Source organism: Rhodnius prolixus, unplaced genomic scaffold (assembly GCF_049639745.1).
Source record: "Rhodnius prolixus isolate KJV_2025 unplaced genomic scaffold, Rpr scaffold_5, whole genome shotgun sequence".
NCBI lineage: Eukaryota > Metazoa > Arthropoda > Insecta > Hemiptera > Reduviidae > Rhodnius > Rhodnius prolixus.
In genome coordinates, this window is record NW_027411624.1 from 13133536 (window position 1) to 13150213 (window position 16678).

General features: G+C 34.4%; 1 long non-coding RNA gene across 3 annotated transcripts in view; it reads left to right on the forward strand.

Moving 5' to 3' along the window:
- The window catches only part of LOC141458795 (uncharacterized), a 76695-nt gene that overhangs the window by 26010 nt on the left and 34007 nt on the right, over window positions 1-16678 (forward strand). For 2 of the 3 annotated variants that reach the window (XR_012461184.1, XR_012461182.1), the window contains exon 3: window positions 12259-13227. The exons of the other annotated variant lie outside the window; for it this stretch is intronic. This is a non-coding gene — a long non-coding RNA (uncharacterized lncRNA). The remainder of the gene's footprint in view (window positions 1-12258; window positions 13228-16678) is intronic. 3 annotated transcript variants of the gene reach the window in all.

The window sequence follows — 16678 nt, forward strand, 5'->3', positions numbered from 1 at the left end:
AAATAGATGTTTGGAAAAAAAACCCATATTTTTTCATTATGAAACTTGCCTTCCTCCTTCTAACGACCACCTCCAAACAGCGGCCACTTTGCTTTCCCCCGTCAGTGTCCGTTATTGAGAGGTTCGACTGTATAACGTTGAAGGCAAGAAATGATCGGAGATGAGATAAGAATGCTATCAATGTTGGAATTTTGTTCACCAAAAAATTATGTTTCTCATTTAGGACATTTAGAGAACAATGCTTCTATCAAGTTCTTTTAATATTAGCGCCGATTCTCAGATCTTGTTTTAGTTATTGTTTTGTTCATGTTCAAATTTCTTAAAATTCATTTTTTTACTTTTTCTATCCCACCACTCTTCCTCGTGTAACCGTTTTGCAATCATTTCCTTCTGCACATCTTCCATCCACGTCCTATTTTGGATGTCCTACATTTTTCATCACTCTCGGCACTCATCCTGCAACGTTTCTAGGCAATCCTCAAAAGATGGCAAAACCTTTAGAGGATTCTTGTATCTCTTCAGTCAGGAATACACCAAAATTCGCAAGTAGATATTCGAGCCGAGCTACTAAGAGTTAAATAGTGTCCCGTGGTTGGAGCGGCAAGGTGTTGATTGCATGTGCTCTCTGTGCTCCTTAGGATCATTTCCACTGATCACTTTTGCCAGGAGTGCCTGGAATTTAAGATACAAAATTATAAATGGAGAGCCTACAATTTAAATATCTTTTATTTTTCTTTATTATCAAGGAGTTTAATGTTTTATTCTGTTCTTTGGTAATAGCTTCACAATTTGGTTTGCTGTGCTCTTCTTTGGCTCTCTATTGTACGTCATCCTCCATCTTTTTCTGATTCTTGTTCTTTCTTTATTTTGATTTTATTTAATTATTTGTTTTTTCCTTACTTTACTAAAAGATAACTCCTGCAGACGGCTATAAGCCAAGCAATTTCCAACTATTATAAATTTTGTATAATTTTTTTTATAATAAAAATAAAGGATTATTATTATATTCTAGCAGTAATGGTACAAATTCTTGTGTGAGGAAATCTTAATTTAGTTTTCTCATTGTTCTACTTTGTACCAAGTTAAGCTAGTTATTGTAAAACCCATAGAACAAACCTGGAACTTGTTTAAACACAATTCAAAAAAACCACGTAAATTATGTAAAGAACTTACGTGGTTCAAATCAAAAAGAATGGCATTACCAACAAGCGGTTAACCTTCTAAACTTAACCAGCAGCTTTCCAGATCTTGAAAATAGGACTGTAAATAGAAAGAGATCCAGGAACTCCTCCTTTTATTGTCCTTTTAAAGAAGGACTCAAGATGATATAATGACACGCAACCGAATATTCAGATTTCCTCAATAGACCTAGCTCTAATAAAATGGTTTACACAGAGAAATATAGTACTCGTAATACGAGATTAAATATGAATCTCAACTTGTTTACTGAAAAAAACGATTAAGTACATTCAGCGTTTTTAATTCTCCCATTTAGCTAGAGAGATTGCATAATTCCCGCTTTCAGTTCTTTATTTCTGTTCAGCGTTATCTAAAGGCAATTTATTATCAAGAACATTACAACTAGCAACTCTTATCTCAAGACAAAGTTAACCGCATTGAATTAAACCACTAATTTCCATTTACTAAATTTACTTTAATAATTAAACATTGTTAATATTAAGAGAACAAGCATTGCTACAATTAGATAATCATTTTTAATGAATTATTCCCTAATTAACATTTGATGGTATTTCTCAGCATACAATCTTCTTCTCTCTTTTCATTCTTTTTAAAAATAAAAATTATCTTTAGACAAATAAAATGTATCTTTTTTATTATTTATTATACAAATAATCATCATTTAACATTTCCGTAATCTTTTATTGTGATTAGTTTAATTTGTAAAAATATTATCTTGGAAGAAAAATTATCTCTTTGATTTTTTTGTTATTTTAATCACTTAAGGCGCATCAACATCTGAAGTTACGGGCGCCCGGAGCGTTTTTCAGTGCACTGCTAGCCTCCGGACAGTGAGTTGTAAGAAACTCCTAGAAAGAGTAAAATCTAAGGGACAGCAGATGGATTCGAACCCGGGACCTCCGTGTGGGAATCCAATACGCTACACGCATAGCCAATCTCTGTTCCTTTCTTTGATATTATTAGTTCACAAAGCTATTTTTCTTAGTTGTGCTTACATCAAGCAGCCATTTGGATGAAAACAAATTTATATAACTACATTTTCAAATAATATAAATGTTAAACATGTAAAACATCTAGAAATTGTTGCATCAATGTTGATAACACCGGAAAAAAACAAAAAAGAAAAAAGTTGATGATAAGTATTGGAAAAACTGAAGGAAATAAGCAATAAAATTGTTGATATTCCAAACTTCTGGAAACTCCCCTGAGGATTTGAGAAGCGAGAGAACTTTTAGAGGTTTAGATGGCAGTAAGTTATCAACTGAAAATAGAAAAAAAAGAATTGGCCAACTAATAAAAACTTAGCAGAAGTCTTGGTAGATCTTCAAACCCGTTGTGCTTAGCTTTTCCAAAACTTAACCGTTTCTTCATTCACGGCTGAACTAACTGAAGAAACATATATTGCGTTTTATCTTTATCATTCAATGGTCTCATGTAAAATATGCGTTATTTTATTGTAATAACATTGTAGTCAAAAATATTCTAATTTATATACAGGGTGACCAGAGATATATGCTCCACCCACTTTTTTTTTTAACGGCGGGAAATTTCGAAAAAATAAAAAACACGTATTTAATCATTTTTAGTCTAGTTTATTTTCAGTGATTGACCCATTTTTTTAAACCCCTGTATCTCGAGATACAGCATCCAACTTTTGTTTTTCAAATGGAACGTTATATTTTTTGCTGCATATTTTTATAGTATTTGAGCTCCTAAAAAAAACAAGAAAACATTTTTTGAAATCGGTTAGGTTTTTCAAAAGTTATGGTAATTTAAAATCTGAAAAACAAATTTCAGTTTACTGTCAAAATTACGTTATTTTTTTTAAAGAATCTGTTCAAACTGGGCACAATCAACGGATAGGCAAGCCAAAACTCTGGACTCCCATGCTTTGCTTGTAGCAGCACTTATGGTGGCGAAGTCGAGATCTAGGGAGGCTAGAGTTATTCGACGTTCAGGTTGTTTTTTTCTACAAACGTTTGGTGTGGAGTTTTAGGAAATCAACTAATCAGCCCATACTTCTACAGAGAGAACTTAACTGGTGCAAGGTATCTAACTTTTTTTTAAGAGACATTTTGCCAGTTCTGCTTGAAGATGTTCATCTACAACGTCGGCTAGATATGTATTTTCAACAAGATGGTTGCCCGGCTTATAAGGCGAGAGTGGTTCGTGGTTACCTGGACAGAAATTTCCATGAAAAGTGCTTAGGGACTCATTTTCCCATCCACTGGCCACCTCGATCTCTGGACTGAACCCCAATGGACTATTTTTTGTGGGGATATCTAAAAAATAAAGTGTACAGTAACCTTAATCCCGTGGCTTCAGTCGATGATCTGAAACGTCGAATAACTCTAGCCTGCCTAGATCTTGACTTCGCCACCATAAGTGCTGCTACAAGCAAAGCGTGGGAGTCCAGAGTTTTGGCTTGCCTATCCGTTAATTGTGCCCAGTTTGAACAGATTCTTTAAAAAAAATAAGGTAATTTTGACAATAAACTGAAATTTGTTTTTCAGATTTTAAATTACCATAACTTTTAAAAAACCTAACCGATTTCAAAAAAATTTGTTTTGTTTTTTTTAGGAGCTCAAAAACTATAAAAATATGCAACAAAAAATATAACGTTCCATTTGAAAAACAAAAGTTGGATGCTGTATCTCGAGATACAGGGGTTTAAAAAAATTGGTCAATCACTGAAAATAAACTAGACTAAAAATGATTAAATACGTGTTTTTTATTTTTTCGAAATTTCCCGCCGTTAAGAAAAAAAGTGGGTGGAGCATATATCTCTGGTCACCCTGTATATATTTTTTTTTACGTATCTTGAACAAACGGGTGACATGGAATCCCCATACTAGACTGAAAAGACAAGAAACTAACCAACGCTACAAAACTTCCCGCCAGACTACTTTACAAACGATCTAAACTCTACCTACAAAACAAAAGACTCTTATACCTGTTGTTACTGCGACGTATTTGGTCGTTCCAACTCACTACGCCTCCAGGCATTTAGTCAAAAATACTTCGAAAACTTCTTAACGCTCCATTCCATATTTCTAACCTCACCATTCATAATGACCTCAAAATCCTTTTCATTAACAACCTTACTAAAACTCGTTTTCTTAAAATTTCATTCCTTTACAGCAGCTTTATCCTAATCCTTTAATTGAACACCTATCTTCTTCCACATTACCAGGTAATACTCCAAGGAGATTGAAGAGAAGATGGCCCCGCGATCTACTCTCCTCATAAGAGCAGTATAGTGCATCTGTTCACGTTAATGGAGTGTCGCCATTCTCCAATCTTTATTCACGACATTATTATATTATTTTTTACCATATTTGCTTGTTGCAACAACCGTTGCAGTCGCAAATTTCAATAAAAAGTAGAAAGAGCCATTAGAATGCCTCAGATCTCACTTTTTAATTTAAACAAATTAATTAAAAAATCGTTTAAAACTTCAATTTAATAAAATTGTATAGACTTTTTTTAATCTAATTAATAAGTTGTTTAATTATCCCATAATTAACCAGAGATTTTTTACTTTCAATTATTATACTACGTATTTATATTATCTGGAATGCAATAATCATTTAATGTGCTCATGGTCATTCCATTTATTAATTAAAATAATTTTTTTCTGTAAGATTAATACAATGTATAAGAATAAATTGCATTATTCTCCTTTAATATTATACTTAAAGAATTTAATACGCTATGTTATTCTCATATTAATTAAATAAATCTCTTGCTACAGTTTAATAATAATTAAGCAATTAAATAATGAATTAAAAAAACAATATTGAATTTAATAAAGGTCAGATATAATTGTAATGTGGGTTTAATTGAGAAATGACGTGAATTAATATTGTTCCTAAGTATTATTGTACCAATCAAATTTTATTTAAATTGTCTCATGAGTCATGGACTTGATGATGTCATCTTTGACTTTAATAATTAAGTCAGTCGTCATTTTTTTTTTTTTTTTTTAGAATAATTTGCATATAGATTAATTTAATATGGCAAAGCTAGAAAACATATCGTAATTTTGGGAATAATACATTGGAGCAATGGACTTCAAAATATTCTTGTTGAGCCTGCATCCTCATTATTTCTAGGAGTGGAAAAGGTCAGAAATGAGCAGGAGATCATTGTTGATAGTCTTCTGTAAAGAGTTATATTTTAGCCTAAACTGCGTATTGACCCTTATCTAGTTGTGCTTTATAGATTTCTGATGCCAATATCACGCCAATCTATTCAAAATGAGGGCACAAAAAAAAGGCAGACTTTCTGGTTACTCCCTGGTATTATACACCCACTCCTAGATCTCAGCGGAAATTTTTCTCGAATTGAAAAACCCTTACAACATCGAACTGCAAAGGCAATATCGCAAAAAAAAAATGTTAGTATAGAAAGAGAAATAAACTTCGAAATTAGGTTTTAGTTCACAGACAAAAGAAGACTTTTAATAGCACAAAATATTACAATCAAAAATCAAATTTTACTAAGAATATCTTGCAAATAAGTATACTATGTTAATTATTATTATTGTTAATAATTGATTAATATGTGTGGACAGCTCCACCATTAATGGCTTGGATAACAATCACTTTGTTAATTACAAACTGACAGCTCAGTAATTTGATATTTATCTCTTCAATTGCTACGAAATTGTGTATTCCATTAAATTTTCAAAACTTGAGGCCATTGAAAACTGACGGGTGCAAAATACGTCAGGAATCATTCGGTTTTTCTTTTTTAGCCTCACCCAATCAAAATGATTTAATAATGTTCTCTCACAAGAGGCTTACTCTATTGGTCTATATTGGTTAGCAGAAGTGATATTTGAAAGTTTTTTTTTTTTAATAGTGGAGCCTCATCAATGTTTAGTTTTTAAAGAAGATATTTGTTTATTGGAGGGTTCTTTTTGGGAAACCTAATCTTGAGGAGGATGAAGTTTTCCATTTCTACGCAACCTCTCATTTTAATTTAGCCAAATTCAGCTTAAAAAATCAATTGATGAATAACAAAATAGATAGCAGACAATAATCATAACTTTAGCATTATTCTCTGTTGAAAGGTAATACTGGGCCATCCAGGTACCAGCATCCTTATTCTTCTCCATTCTCGTATTTACTAGACGGGGAACGAACATTCATGACTTAGCTGACACAATGGATGAATTAATCTTATCTAGGAGTTCTTGTTCAGATGTACTTTGCTTTCTGACTATATTCTCTGTGACGTCCATAATTTAACATCTTATTGAATTGGATCTTGAAGTTATATATATATATATATATATATATATATTTCACTGGCATTATTACATATTTAGTTCGCGATTCTTTGAGCTCTATTATGTTTCTTGATTGCTAAGATATGTCTTTTGTTTGACGATCATTTTATAGAGAGATTTTTTAAGTTAAAGAGAAGGCCAAATTGAATGAGGCAGGACTGAATTGAGGAGAAGTATAGCAGAATGATGAGAGAACAGTTTACTAGGCGAGAAGGAACACTCCATGCTTAAGGCGAATCATTAACGTCAGAATTAAGAAGTAAATTATCTAGAACTGCGAAGATACGAGGATAAACAAAATCTGGAAGATGTGATTAGAAATACAACAGTTAAGAAGATCGTGGATCGTGGATCAGGGACTTAGCTGTTCTCCTTATCAAGACAACCGCTCCTCGGCCGTGTCCCACTCTGAGAAAACCATCCTGTCTTAAGGACAAGGCTAGCTTGCGTTTTTCTTCCATTCTGAGAACATGTCTCCTGCTAATTCTTCTCTTAGCCTCAGATATTGGGGCGTTCTCCATTCAAAAGTCTGCACCACAAGACAGACGTGTGATAGAAACAGTAAAAGAAGTCGCGATCAAACCAGAAGAATTTTTGGAACTGGACGGACAAGTGGGTATGCTGCCTGTAGGAATGGAGTGATGTAAGGAGAGCAGCGTGACTACGAACAGGGAACAGTGGAAATGAATCAATGAAAATTATCTGAGAAATGGGTTTATATTTCCAATTAAAGGTAAATCCCGTTAAGACAAGCCAATTTAGTTTCATAGTCTTATTTTAAATATCATTTATATACAGAGAACTTTCTAGAGAGAGAGAGTAGAATTAGGATATCTGAAATAAATTTAAATGGCTTGTTATATTTGAAGAAACGAGTGAAAAACGGAGCAGTATTTTAACGAGAAAAGTGACGTGAATAACCTCAGTATTGTACGCAAATCTTTTCCATTGAAATATTCGTGGAAAAACTGACAGACACGATCGGATAATCTAACAAGATATCCGTTTATAACATCCTCAGTAACTCATCCTTTAAGATTTCTACAGAAATGATGATCTCTGAATTTTTGATTTACGAGGTGTGTTCAAAAAATAAGGTGAATTTTCATTTTTCTTAAAAAATATTTATTTATTCATCGATTTTTATTTTGTCTCCTTCAAAGTAGTCCCCCTCAGATATAATACATAAGTGCCAGCGTTTTTTCCAATCCTCGGAACAGTTCTGATATGCACTTTTTGGTATGTCCTTGAGCTCTCTCAGCGATTCGGTTTTTATCTCCTCAATCGTCGCAAATCTCCGTCCTTTCATGGGTCTCTTCAATCATGGGAACAGGAAAAAGTCGCAGGGCGCCAAATCTGGTGAATACGGTGGCTGAGACATGATAATATCATTCAACAATTCCTGAGCGATGCTCATGCGACGGTTTTTTTTGATCAAAATTCAGCAATTTTGGAACGAACTTCGCTACTACACGCTTCATGCCCAAAATTTCCGAAAAAAATTGCAGGACATGTGCCAACCGATATGCCGACAACCTCAGCAACTTCTCTAATTGTGATTCGACGATTCTTCTCAACATTTTCATCGGTTGTTGATGTGCTGGGGCGTCCAGGGCGAGCGTCGTCATTCACATCTTCTCGACCTTCTGTGAAAAGCTTGTACCACTTGTAAACATTTTTTTGACACAGAGTACTCTCACCGTACGCCACTCTCAACATTTCAAGTGTTTTTGAGCACTTAATTCCATTTTTTACACAAAATTTGATTCAAATTCGTTGATCCATTTTTTTCGACAGAAGAAAATCGCCGAACTCGCAAAACACTTGCCTTATTTATGCCTCTCACAAACAAACTAAACATGCTATATAGCTACAACTTTGAAAATATGTTCGAGACAAGTGTACCAACATAAAAAAAAAGACAATCGAAATTCGAATGTACGTAGCCCGCGAAATTTGAAAATTCACCTTATTTTTTGAACATACCTCGTATATTAGTTTTATATTTGGATCAAGAATTCTTTATTTTTATTTTTTGTCCATTTGTATTTAAGTTTATTAGTATTTAATGATGAAAACAGTCATGGACTCAAGCTTAAGATTCCACAGATTATATAGAATTGTTGCTGCTGCAGCAAACCTTCAATAGAATCATCAAATTATGGATTGGCTTTTATTGATTCTGTCCAGTTTCTTACTTTACATCCATCTTCTGAGAATGGCTCAACCAATCTGCAAGGAATTCAGCACACCCTTACAAATTTTCTACGCTTAATTTGGCTACAATTTTTACCTCTTTCTGTCTCTTTCTTTAATTTAAGGGTGCAACAACATCTGTGATAACGGAAGAAATTAGCAGGACATGGCCTTAGACTGGAAGAAAAAAAAATGCAAGCTATATTTAGTTCGAGATTCTTTAAACTCTATTATGTTTCGCTAAGATATGTCGCTTGTTTTGACAGTTCATTTCATGAACAGTTTAAAAAGAGAGATTTTTAGATAAAGAGTGGGCTAATTTAACGCGAAAGGAGTGGATGAAGAATTATTAGGGAAATTTTTTTAATGCATCCAATAACAGTTTAATAAGCAAGAAGGGTTGCCCGTAAGACAGAATTGTTTCACTCAGATTAGGAAGAGATTTGTAGCTAAGGAGTACTGCTAAGCGAGAATCCTTGATATTAGGGATAGCCGAGCCGCCAATCCAGACAGGCAAAGGTACAGTGACATTCTTAAACGGGCGAAGGACCTCCGTAGTTTTGCAGAGTCACAATTGTTGCTGGCAGCCACTGTGTGTAGAAGCTTGTTTAGCAAACTAAGTTGGCTCCCATTATTTCTTCGTAACTTTTCTTCGGTTCGAATTTGGGTTACCCCCCCACAAAACTATAGCAAAGTTCACTCTTTTTGACTGTCATTTTCTCCATTCTCAGTAAAGTATTGTGATTGGGTCCATTTTTCGATGCAGAGTTCTCACAGGAAACATCCTTTTTTTTTTTGGGTCACTTGGAACGAATGAGGAGGAGGAAAGAATAACCAAGAAACTCTTTCTTGGACATCCAGAAGGGGCTAGAAGGAGAGGGAGGCCCTGAATTTAAATAAGACTCCTTTGAGTCCTAAAAAAAGTGGGTCCAAATTAGTGTGTTTGTGATTCCCGTATGGTCAGTCCGTAGTGGGTTTGAATAGGCTCAACTCCAAATCGAAAGATTATTATAGGAAGTTAAAATTTCAAACCCAGGCAACTGAAAGAGCCAATGTGCTACTGAATTGAATTTATTTTTTTGAAAATAACTCCTTCGATTTTCTTTCATTTTGGTTTATCTATTGCGCAGTAGCAGCCCTACTAATTTTAATTGGAACAATTTTACCTCCTATACTCATTATTTAATATTAATTTTCAAATTTGGAGAGAATTGGTCGACATTATGTGCAATTTTACTGAATAGATCATTGCATTTTTAAGATTAAAATGGTTCTTATAAAGCAGTGGTTCCCAACCTTTTTATGGCCAGGGACCTTTTTAATATTTTTGTTGTTAGCAGGGACCACAAGGTTCAATATCACAGTAAACTACTATTAGATTTTAAAAATAAACTACTCGGACCGCTTCTCTATACTGTGTACACATCTGACCTACCAACTGACTCAAACACACTGCTCTGCACTTACGCTGACTATACTGCTAATCTCTCTTCTAACTCAGACGCCACTACAGCCTCCTCTCATCTACAATATCATCTAAACAAACTTGAACCCTGGGCCAAAAAGTTGAGAGTCAAATTCAATACTCAAAAGTGTGAACAGATAACTTTTACTCTGCGTCGTAATTCTTGTCCCACTTTAAATTTTAACTCAATTCCTCTTCTTTCTGCTAATTTAGTTCGCTACCTTGGGATGTACATCGACAAAAGACTAACGTGGAATCCGCACACTAAACTGAAAAGACTAGAACTCAACCGACGAAACAAATTACTGTTACGACTAAGTGGCAGACAATCCAAACTACCACTGGAACATAAACGACTAATATACAACAGTGTACTTAAACCGATCTGGACTTACGGACTTGAGCTGTGTGGTTCAACCAAACATTCCAATTCACAAAGAATACAGTCCTCCCAATCAAAAATTCTCCGACAGATTACAAATTCTCCATTTTATGTGTCTAACTCTACTCTCCATAACGATCTCAAAATCTCATATATAACTGACGAATCTAAATCTAAGTATAGAAAATTCTTTGACTCTCTTCCATTCTGTACCAATCCTCTTGTTCTAAATCTCGCCTCCACAACGATTCCAGATCGTCCTCCACGACGATTGAAACGCTGTTGGCCTCGTGACAATCTCCAGTAAAGTAAGAAACTCCAGCGAGAGTGTTGCCTGTGGGCAGCTTCTCTCCACATGTTGATCCAGTCAGGAAGACTTCTTTTATCGTATTCACTTATTACGAATTCTATTCTTTGTAGATTGTGAATAGCAAATAAATTTAAAAAAATAAACTTTCATTATCATTGTGACTAACATATGTTTTTCAGTTATATTAATGTGCTTTTTGAGCTTGCATTTTCTTAACAAGATGGGTAATCCTGGGATTGATGAGATTGCTCAAAGCGACACGTACATTATCATTTGCTTTTAGTCGATTCCTGGACTTGTTTTTAAGCGCTCTACTCTCGCTTGACGACCCACTCACCTCGCCGTCGCCGCACACGCGGCCGCATGTCAAATAAATATATTATTATTATTATTTTAAAAATGTTAAGTGTTTCGCGGACCATATTTTAGTTCTTGCGGACCACTGGTGGTCCGCGGACCATAGTTTGGGAACCACTGTTATAAAGGGATCATGAGTGAACTAGTTTTTAGGAGAAAATTATGAGTTTAAAAAAAAAAAATAATAACTACGTAAACTCAGGTAAGAAAAAGTTTGTGAGTTCCTACCAAATTCGAATTCCTGCAGACTAAGATTTACTAAATTCCCCTTCCAACAACCCCAAAATTGATGTAAATGGTAAAAAGCACCATTGAATCATCGCCAGTTTAAGAAAAAAAACACATTGGGTTTGCATTAAGCGTTAAATTAATTTATGCACTTTTTAAATTAATAACAATTTATTATTTAGGTGTGTTCGTGTTAAAAATTATTTTCTAGTGGCTGTCTTAAAATAGGAAATAACGTTTAACTTCGGAGCAAACCAGTTGCACTAAATGAGTTTTAGATTTAATGCAAGTTAATTAGATATATACGTCACGGTACAGATTTTTTTTTTTTGTATAGATATATATATATATTTATAAAAGCAGGAGATTATTTAATACAGAAGTTATTTCTAGATTAGATCATATTAAAGAGAACAGAAATGTATGTCCAGGCGAGTGAAGCGAACTATTTCTAACCAGGTTAAATACAAGTGAATCTAAACTAAAGATCGGCAGAAGCTTTTTTACATTATAAGAGAAATCTGTCAGAATGAAATTCGTGTAACAAAATACATCTTTCTAATGCATCAGCGGTATTATAAGATGGTGTTAATAACATGGGAAAGGGTATCCAGCTAGCACGACCTGATCGCCTATCACAGGCGTTCCGCATTTCACGGTTACCAATTTACCGGATGGCAAACTGTATGACTGCTTCCCATGGTTCTAGCATTATCCGTATTAGATCATGACATAATCCCTCTTAAAGGTGGCCGTAACAGTTAGTTATTTCAAATTTACTTTCTGTTGATAGTTTTAATATATATATATTTGTATGTTTCCAGATATATCTTCTACGCTCAAGAATTACATTGCTACCGTGTAGGAATTTCCGGAATACAACCTAAGATCAAATCTGATCAAAGAAGTTTCTGCAAGTCTTGTAATCATCCAAAGAGAGTGGAAGTACATGTTAATCTGGTTTATTTCCGGTCTGTGATGATGTAATTCATCTTGTTTCTTTATTGTCAGCAGCTACCGAATTTTAAAACAAAAATTTAATTGTTACCAACAGACGTAGATTAGTTTTTAAAGCTGCACCTCTAAACTGAAATGGCAATAAAATAAAAAGTCAAACGGCCAACATTCTTCTTGGTTAACCAAAGAATCAGATCATACACTCAGGTCTAATGTTTGCAAGAGGCCGCTTGAGAGTCGCCTATGTATAGCTCAAAGTTATGAGCGCATCTACATCCAGTTTTGAGGAACCTACGTTTTTCTGCTGCACCCTCAAAGTGTTGTCAACTTCCTCAGTCAAACAAAACCTGAATGACCGCCAATCTACTGCATACTTCCAGCAGATTCAGATATCTCTTTTGCAGTGCCCAGTCAGATGATTCATCATAACTCTTGGTACCGCCTGGCCTGTGATTAATAGTTCTGCCGCAAAATTTTGGGCGAGGATTCTCGAAGGATCAAGTGGAAATTTAAGACCATGTCTATAATAAGGTGGCAGGAACAAAAGGCGTGAAAGAGCCACATAAAAGAAGAACTGTAAAGGAAGTGAAGGCCTTCAGGTTTTAGACCTACGAAAGTAAGCACCTTTCTTGAGAGCGGTCCACATCAATTTCTCCGCAGGCCATCCAAACATTTAGACCACCAAATTCTACCTTCGCTCTTCTTCAAAACTTATTACAAATAAATAGACCCACCTCCTTGAGATGCCGTTCTGCAAGAAAAGACCATGTTTTTAACTGGTACAACTGCACCAAACTACATGTTGCCTTATTAACCAACTCGTGCCTCCAGGAAAGGTAAATAGTTGCACTTTTCTACGTAATAACACAGCCACTAAGCTTACTAAAGATATATTCTTAATTGCCTATCAAAGGCTCCTTTATAAAAGCTTCTTAATCGCCTTAAAAAGTGTTTACTCAAAGCTGTACGTTTGCTCAATCTGGCAACATTACTTTTATTCTTAAAATCAAACCGATCAAGCTGGCCATGAGAATGCCATTAAAATAGCCATATAACTAACGACTTACTATTAACAATTCTGTCGCTCCCCACACACATATGCGCAATACAAATAATATAATATGCAACCGATTTCATTAACTCTTTGGTGTCCCTAACATATATATGCAATCATCTGTAATATGCACACAGAGAGAAAGTGTTAGAATTAAATAGTAATTTATATCTGTAAATATAATAAATACAAATACATAAATACTGCAAAAGAATACATTTACATTTCATTTATTACATTTTCTGGAATTTTAAATCAGTCTGTGATAAACAAACTGATCCAGGGATTACGTTAGATGGAATGTTCGTCTATAGACTCTATGTGGTAAGATGCTGTGAGCATTGGATTTATTTATTTTTCTTAACATTAAGTCCTAAATGCATTGAATGCACTTCCATTTACAACTGCAAAACATTGTTTCATCAATTTAATCAAGTCAAGAAAGAATTTTTGTATCCTTGTAAGTTCCAAACTTATAAACCTTGTTTGTGAATTCTATGTGAATAATTTATCAAGATAAAGTCCTAATTATTTGCTTGAAAGTCGATAGAATATTTGCTTAAACTTTTTAAAACTTTCAACAAGAAATTCTAGTTCCGGAACTTATCTTACAAATAACTTGGGTAGCAAAGATACTCAAATTTTGTTTGGCTTTCAGCAAAATCAATTTTGGCTCCAATTTTAAGGCAGCCAGCCGATTGTGCAATTGAATTTAGCATTTATATTTCTATCTTTAAATGTAGATGGATCCAGAATAGAAATGTCATGGAAAGAGGAAAATACATTAAATATTCAATAAGATCTTCTCTTTTTTTCATCCATTTATTTATTTGCAACTAAAAACTTCACAACAAACAAAATGCCGTTCGTAAATAGAATTACGCGTGACATTTGAAGAGGCCACTAGCGCTTTAGTCGTTCTGATATGAGTATTGAATAAGGTTAGGACTTGAAAGCTGCTATTGTGTATATGATGATTGTGATGATAGTAGGAAGGAGTTGTGGAATCATTGATAACGGAATTTTATTAGATTGAACACGAAGGGAATGGATAGATAATTTTGTATAGTTTGATTGGAGACATAGTAAGGAGCATTGGTGATTTTTCGAAGGATTTTGAATTTGAAGGATTGGATTCGGTAAAGATTGGAATGCTTGGCAGAAATTCACATCTCTAATCCGTATGTCTATAAATAGGTCGCAGCAATGTTTTAAACAAAGTTTGTTTTGTAATTTAAGTTTAGATCGTTCGCCGATTAGTCTTGAATGCATGCAAAATCACAGTCTCAATTCTTTTCAGTCAGCTGTGAGGATTCCCAAGTCACGACTAGTAGTTTCTTTATAAAAAAAACCCTAGGTAGTTATAGAACTCCATAAGATTCAGGAATCAAAGTATCATTGAATTTAACACCTGGACAAGTAGAAGATCGGTTAGAATACATTTTTGTTCATCTACTCTTATCTTGCAGTTTTTATCCACCACTTTTCTATTAAGTAAGGATGTTCTTGAACTGCAAGAACTTTGCAGTTGGATCGATCCAGTCGACCAAAGAGAGATCCTCGAGATGCGTCTAAGTATACACATCTCAAAAGCCTCGAGCCTTTTCATTATGGTTAAAGTAAAGTTTAGTAATGCCTATTTTTTAAGGCAGGCTTTACGTCCAACTACCAATTAGGTGTTGCAAACTAGCAAACATACTTTACTGTAAATTTCTTTTATTAACCCTTGAATAAAATCGAAGGCCTAAGACCGGGAATCGAACCCAGTAGCACAATACGTATTAGCTTTACAAATCTCGCCTCTAACCGCTCGGCATCAATGTGGGTACCAAGAGAGTCCCAAGCCTCAGTTCTTAAACTTCAATTTAAGACTAATGTTGTCGTCGCAGAAATAAGATCTCAATTTATTGAAAGCATCCCGAACAGCTTCTATTTTACACTTTATTTCTTTATCCGGATCTAAATCCTCAGAGAGAATGCATCCAAGATACCTGGATGAGTTAACGTGCTCAATAATCTGGCCACCAAGTCGGAGAATCGTGAAACTATGGTAAAGCTTGCTGAAGATCATGAACTCTGAGAGAACACCTAGAATATTGAAGTCAACAATTTTTTAGAACAAATTCTAAGTTTTTTGAATCTGTATTTTCGAAAATCGTGATCAATAAGAGAGAGTGTTCATAATAAGGATCCAAAAACAGCTTCTGCTTTTATAGAACCAAATTTCAATTACATACGCTATTTTGCAATTTATTTAAAGATCGCCATTAGTGTTAACTAAACAAGAAACTTTTAGATACCAAGCAATAGACCATTATCTAATTATTCAACAGGAGTACCAACCGTCTCCTAGGGAGACGTATAGTTGCAAGTAAACGTCTACTATGCAATAATTAAGAATTTATTATTGTCCCACAAGTGCAGTTGGCCTACTGACTGGTAAATTTCACCATTCCTTGTAGACATTAACGCTACATTTGGGAATGTGCGTGCATAATAACAGAATGCTTATGCAGATGTGCAACTTTACTGCAATTTACGGCGTGTCCTTTAGTAGAAATATATGTTACAACGCGAATACCAATACTTTGTATAATCACGATTAAGGAGTTACATGTTTAAGTACCTGCAGCTGGGTACTAACCCTTAAAATGAAATCTATGTACGCGAGTAATGTGACCATGTAAAATGGTTGGTTGAGAATTAATTTCTAATATATTATATATATTTTTTTAAAGTTGAAGATTATTCTGGTATTCTTAATGCTAATTCCAAAAATCAGAAATTATTTTACACTTTGTATTAATACCGATTAATTAAGAACGAAATGGACTTCGAAGGTTCGAAGATTTTGAAACAATAAACGCTAGTTAAACTTTCACATCTCTACACAAGACAATCTAAATGGTACAAAAGTAAGGCGCGTCACTTGAATAGCGAACAAGATGTCACGAAACAATCCCCAAAGTATCAGATAACATTTAAAAAGACACTCTGTTTTTCCGTTTAGTTGGTTTTCATATGCCTATGAAAAAGAGGACATTAGGCTAGAGTTAAGGTTTATAAAGAAGTAAATGAGTTCCTATTGTCACTGGATAGATTCTACCCGCCGCGTTTCACCGTTACAGACTATTGCTTTACAAAGCTCAAAGGATTGCACTTTAAAAAGATGTTGTTTACAGTTAGAAAGTTCACATAGTACATTTTGTTCATAGTTAAGTTTTAAGTATGTG